This window comes from Lactuca serriola, chromosome 1 (assembly GCF_051521515.1).
Source record: "Lactuca serriola cultivar US96UC23 chromosome 1, Lser_US96UC23_V15, whole genome shotgun sequence".
Taxonomy (NCBI): Eukaryota; Viridiplantae; Streptophyta; class Magnoliopsida; order Asterales; family Asteraceae; genus Lactuca; species Lactuca serriola.
Genome location: NC_136408.1, coordinates 221,250,653 through 221,256,846, shown reverse-complemented (window position 1 = coordinate 221,256,846; position 6,194 = coordinate 221,250,653).

The following is a 6,194-nucleotide window of genomic DNA, read 5'->3' as shown; positions in this document are numbered from 1 at the left end:
TTCCAGTCCCTTAAGTTTAATTAATCTCTTTTAGTCACAAACTTAATTCTTATTAATTCTTGACTAATATTAATTAAACAATATGATTTCTCCTTTAATATATTATTCTCATAATATATTAATAAATCATATTTAATCCTTTCTCTCCATAATTCATCCTATCAAGTTGCTTTGGTGAAGGCAACCCAAAAGGACCGTGCACCATCGGGTCAAGTACATATCAAAATAGTTATGGACTTGGACACTAATCTAACAGTCTCCCACTTGGATAAGTCTAATAACTATTATGCATATGACTTCAGATCCTGATCTGCAATCGTAGCTTTCCAAAGCCGCTGTCAACTCTGATCCTATCAGATACGCGTGTCCTTTAGATAAGGGATCATATATTCCTCCATTCTAGATATTATATAAGACATGATTTCTAATCATTTTCTCTATACTATTTCTCGACCTCCGATTTATGACGACTGACTAATTGAACAAATTAAATTAGCCCTAGCCCGACCGAGCATTTACGTTTGTCATCACTAAATCATCGAGGGGCCCAAAGATATCGCTTTTATCCTACTTTGGATAAAAGGAACGGATAAACTTTGATACAATGCTTGCTTGCACTCACTCACCGAATCACACACAATAATATGTTTTATAACGCCAAGTTACTAGTGCGTTTACATATTATCAATGTGCAACCGATTCGCAGGATACAACTCACACATCTCGGTTTCAAGAATATAAGATATTATCGTCTCACCAATCACTCGTGATACAAATCATGAAGTGATCCAAGTGAGCGTGGGTTTAATCCTATGCTCAAATCATATTCATAAGCACTCATGAACGTTGCAACAAACATTTGCTTATGTCTAATTCTCTTTAGACAATCCACACACCAATTCATGACAGTCTTCATTCATATCTACTTCCAACATATGAACGACTGTGGCCCGTTTGAATAATTTGACTGTTCTCAACCAATTAAATTATTCAGGAAGTCAAAACATGCAAAGTGAAACACAAGAATAATACTAATCCCATATGGCCTCAAACCTTTGAGCATAAATAAAACACCTTTTATTTATCACCATATCGATTACTCATTATTTGTTGTTTCAGGTAATCAACTTCTTACTTGAATTATTACACTTGTCCCATGCTCTTTTAGCATGCACACAATGTTTACCTACGGTTCTTACTTTGTGAAATAGATCAAATTGAACACATTTCCAATCATTCTCATTTCACAACTCCTAATCCTTTTCCATAAGTGTAAGAATATCAAATTCTTGCTACTTATAGAATATATTAGATTCTAACATTTTATGCAATGATCCTTTCGTAATGTCACTGCACTAAAGTCACAAAGACTATTGCCAATGATATTACAAAGTCCTCTATTGGGGATTGTTACAATACAATTCCTTAGATATGATGTCTCTTACTCAAAGTACATTCCTTTGAACATCCTTTTGCATAAAAGTTTCTAATATAGGATTAGATTTTCAATATTCAATTCCCAATATGGACACGTTTCCATATTTTCCATATGACATCTCATTCTTAATAGAATCTTATCTATTCATAATAATGTCGATATGGTCCATCCAATATGGAAACATTTCCATATTTTCCAATACTATACTTCCAACTACTCACAAGCGACCAATCCTCAGCGAACTTTGGATTGTCCTTTGATAGTTGTTTATTTTAGCCAAAACCGATTCTTGTCCCTTTTCCCTCTAAATGCGCTAGACATTTGGAAAATTTTAGAATGGTCAAATATTATAGCATTTGCAATTGATCCTATACCCGAAGCGTATGGGACACAATGCATAATGTCTTACATAAAGATTTTATACTTTATCAATCTTTTGCCATAATGTTTTCTTTGCTATGTTCTCAAAATTCGAATTGTGAAGAGGAATGCCGTAATCATAATCGAAATTTTAAGAACACACTATGTACCTTTGACTAAATTTATTAACATTTCTCAACCTAAGCCTTTAGATTTGAAATGAAGCATAATATTCTCTCCCTTAATTATAGCAAAACAACCTTTCAACTCTTACAACTTTGCAAAGTATGACTCTTGTTTTCTATAATTAATATTGCTAACTTGCAATACTATCTTTAATAATCATACAATCATAACATTTATGCTCCCATTATCATGATGATTATTATAAACATAACACTTATGCTCCCACTAGCTTTGACATGTATTCAGAAACAGTTTAACTTTCAGAAAAACAATGCTTATTGAATTTCTTAAGTTCATGTTTCTAATACTTAGTGCTTTGATAATCTTTTATCAAGACTTCTTGAACTTATACACCTTTGCCTTAGATAGTTCATATGTGTGTCTAAACAATTTCCAAACCTCACAATTCAAATTATGGAAAGGGATACCGTAACCGTAATCAAATTCGAGAATACAATTTTACAATCACTATCTTCTTAAAATCTTTCTTAGTGAAAGTATTTCCTCACAGTCATTTTCATGCAGGAGGGAATCTTATGACACTTAGATTTTAATGGTGTATGCGTTCCTATCCATGTGAATTTGTCAAAACCAAAGTTCACGACAAATTCAAACTCATATGGACCGAACTTTCTTAATCTTGATTTCTTGCCTTATGGTAGCACAGCTGCCCACCATGTCTTCCAAGTAGTCAAGCAGCTCACCCTTTCCTATCATTGTACTTTTCATTGATCAAGGTCCTTGAATTTTATGCATTTAAATGAGAACTCATGGAACTCACATGCATAATTAACTCAATTGGAGTGGCACATAAATAATGTCAACACGATAGGTTGTAAACCTCAACTCGTGTGCTAGTGATGATCGATAAGGTTTATTTGATTTGTTCTTGAAACCTTTCAAGACCATTAAGACTCTCACTGACTCCTTGACATATAAGATTCTTTTGTCAATAACCATTTCTTGACAAACAAATATTCAAGAGTTAGTGTAGCTTTTATCAAAATACTTCATAAATTGGTCCTAGTTGGTCTTTGTCTTATCCAAGACATCACAACTTACCAATTTCAAATGTGCAAGAATAAGAAAACCATTTTCCCTATTCTACATTTGATGAATGTTATAAACCTTCTTAATACTTGTCACTCATTTTCACAATCTTAACTTTAAGACTTGTTATTGGAACGAAGTATGATTGACTTCTTGATTTAACCATTTCTTCAATCCTCGATTCCTCTTCTTAGACATACAATTGTACTAAGACTCATTTAGAGGATAAATTGAGATATGGTTCTTAATCATTAAGACCTATCATAAAGCATAAAAGCTACTCTCCCTTCTTCTTAGAATGGAGAAACTTTTATCTTTCTGCCTACATGATTCTTTTTTATTCGTTTTGCTATTGATTTAAACCTTTTTAATCAATTCCGAATTACACTTAATCTTATAAGTATAATCATATTTACTAAACTTTTAGTAAACCATGACGAATATCTTGTTACTCTTATGGTGGACTTTGACCAACACACAACTTTGTGTACTCGATCTCCTAGTCCTTCACTTGACACTTTGTCAATGAATTAGTCTAATTTCCAAATATGAAATTTCTCATTCTTCGTGCAACCAAGTTGCATGATTTCAAATTTCTGTCCAATTGAAACTTGGGCGATGAGAAACTCTCCCTATTTGGTAAATTCTCGACTTTTCCATAAACACCATAAATAATAATCATATCCATTTGTTGTGACTGGGATGCCGAGGATCACAAAGCGGGTGTGAATAACCATGCAAACTACATGGTGCCCCCACATGTTACAGCCACCTATTCGATGTGCCGGTAAATCACACACGCTCCACCGAACTATGACAAACATTGAGTCACCGTTTGCTACCTTTGCTTAGAACCATTTAGTGTGCCGGTAAACCACAGACGCTCCACTAACGTCTTTGCAAGGGCACAAAGTGTAATTTCATGGAATTGCATCAATTCACTTTTGCCTAAGTAACTAAGATTGGGAATTTTATGAAAACATTTAGCTACTTTTATACTTCATTATACTTATAATGGAAGGTTTTGTCCCATCCTACCCATTCGGCTAACGACCCTCCACTAGTCAAGAGTGCGGTGGGTAAGAGTGGATACCCATTCAATTGCCATTTTATAGGCAATTTCCTTAAACACCCCTTATAGACCAGCTTCGTGAATGAGGCCTACTAACGGTAAGACTGACTTTACTCATACATATATATAATGTTATACTTTTAATGTTATATATATATATATATATATATATATATATATATAGTATTAGGTGTATTTTATACTTTTAAAATACTAGGTGGTCTAATTTAATAATTATACTTTTAATTTAATTAAATTGTATGCCAAGACTTTATGGATTTACTAAATATCTTTTAATTATACACCTTAATTAATTAATAAAACCATAAGGGTGAGATTTGAACCTTTTCAAAACAATACTAGGGTTTTAGAATTTAACATTCCTAATTAAACTTTTAATCAACTTTTAAATTCCAAAACCTGAGGGCAAGTTTTGAAACATTTCAAAACATCAGAGTTTAGAATTTAAATATGCATCAAAATTAAACAATTAATCAAAATTTAAATTCCAAAACTTGAGGGCAAGTTTTGAAACCTTTTTCAAAACATTAGGGTTTCAACTATTTAAATTTCAAAACAACAAAACTTTTGAGGTCAAATTTAAACTATAAAACCTAAAGGGTAAAATATGAAACATTTCATAACACAAGGATCAAATAACAAATAATCTAAATTAACATTTAATCACATAATTATCCATATTTGATTTATTTAATGATTTCTTGCAAAACAATTTACCAATTTAATCAAAATAATTAATCAATTATCACATAAGGAAACAAATATTTTATTAATTGATAAATATCTTTAATTAGATCAAGAATATAGTCATATATATCATAAAATCGGATTTATATTGATCTAATATGATAAAGGCAAGTATCTCAAAGATAAACAGCAAGAAATACCGAAAATAGCTCCATCTGACGCTCGAACTCGCCGAGTACCACACTGTACTCGCCGAGTTGAGGCCTACTCGCCGAGTACACTGTGGTACTCGCCGAGTTCATCAGCCAGATGGCTCAAAAATCGATTTTTCAACTTGAATAAACGCATAATGCACCAATACAATAGAAACCAATCAAGTCTCTGATACCACTGATGGGTTTTAGTCATAAGAACATCCTATGTGCTCATACAAACCCTAATGCTTGGATCTAGATTTCTCTATTGTACATGCAAGTTATCCAAGACTATAAACCCTAATTCTAGCATACAAGTAATCATATTAACATAAGAATGGTTTTAAGATATTACCTTGATTGTTATGTAGCAATAACAATCACAATTCCTCCTTGTAATGACTTTAGAAAGCTTAGAGTCACAAATGTCACTCCTCTAATGGTTCACAAACACCAAGAGCAAGAGGATGAAGAGAAGAGAGGATGGAGGCTGCCCAAAACGTGTACTAACGCTAGAAGAGAGGTTCTCTACGTTTTTGAGCCTTAAGGGTTCTATATATAGTGAGGCTATTAGGGTTATCTAACAAGGAAACCCTAATTTGGATGCTTAAGCCCTAAGCAACCCATGGACTCCTTTTCTTAAGGGCCTTGGACGATTTCTAATGGGTTTCCCCATAGAATTCGTCCACTCCTTAATATAAGGCAATCCATAGCCCAAATTGCAATTATCCTATAATTACAATTCCAGTCCCTTAAGTTTAATTAATCTCTTTTAGTCACAAACTTAATTCTTATTAACTCTTGACTAATATTAATTAAACAATATGATTTCTCCTTTAATATATTATTTTCATAATATATTAATAAATCATATTTAATCCTTTCTCTCCATAATTCATCCTATCAAGTTGCTTTGGTGAAGGCAACCCAAAAGGACCATGCACCATCGGGTCAAGTACATACCAAAATAATTATGGACTTAGACACTAATCCAACATGTTCCTCCAATTCACTCAAACCAAGGCTCTGATACCAACTTGTAACATCCATAAAAATCATGAAAAATTTGAACTTTTAAAAACTAACTCAAAATCATAAATTGTTTACAATATAGTTTTCAAAACATGTTCAATATCAGAGTTTCCCAAAATCATAAGTCCAAAACATAAGGATGTGTACGGTCACT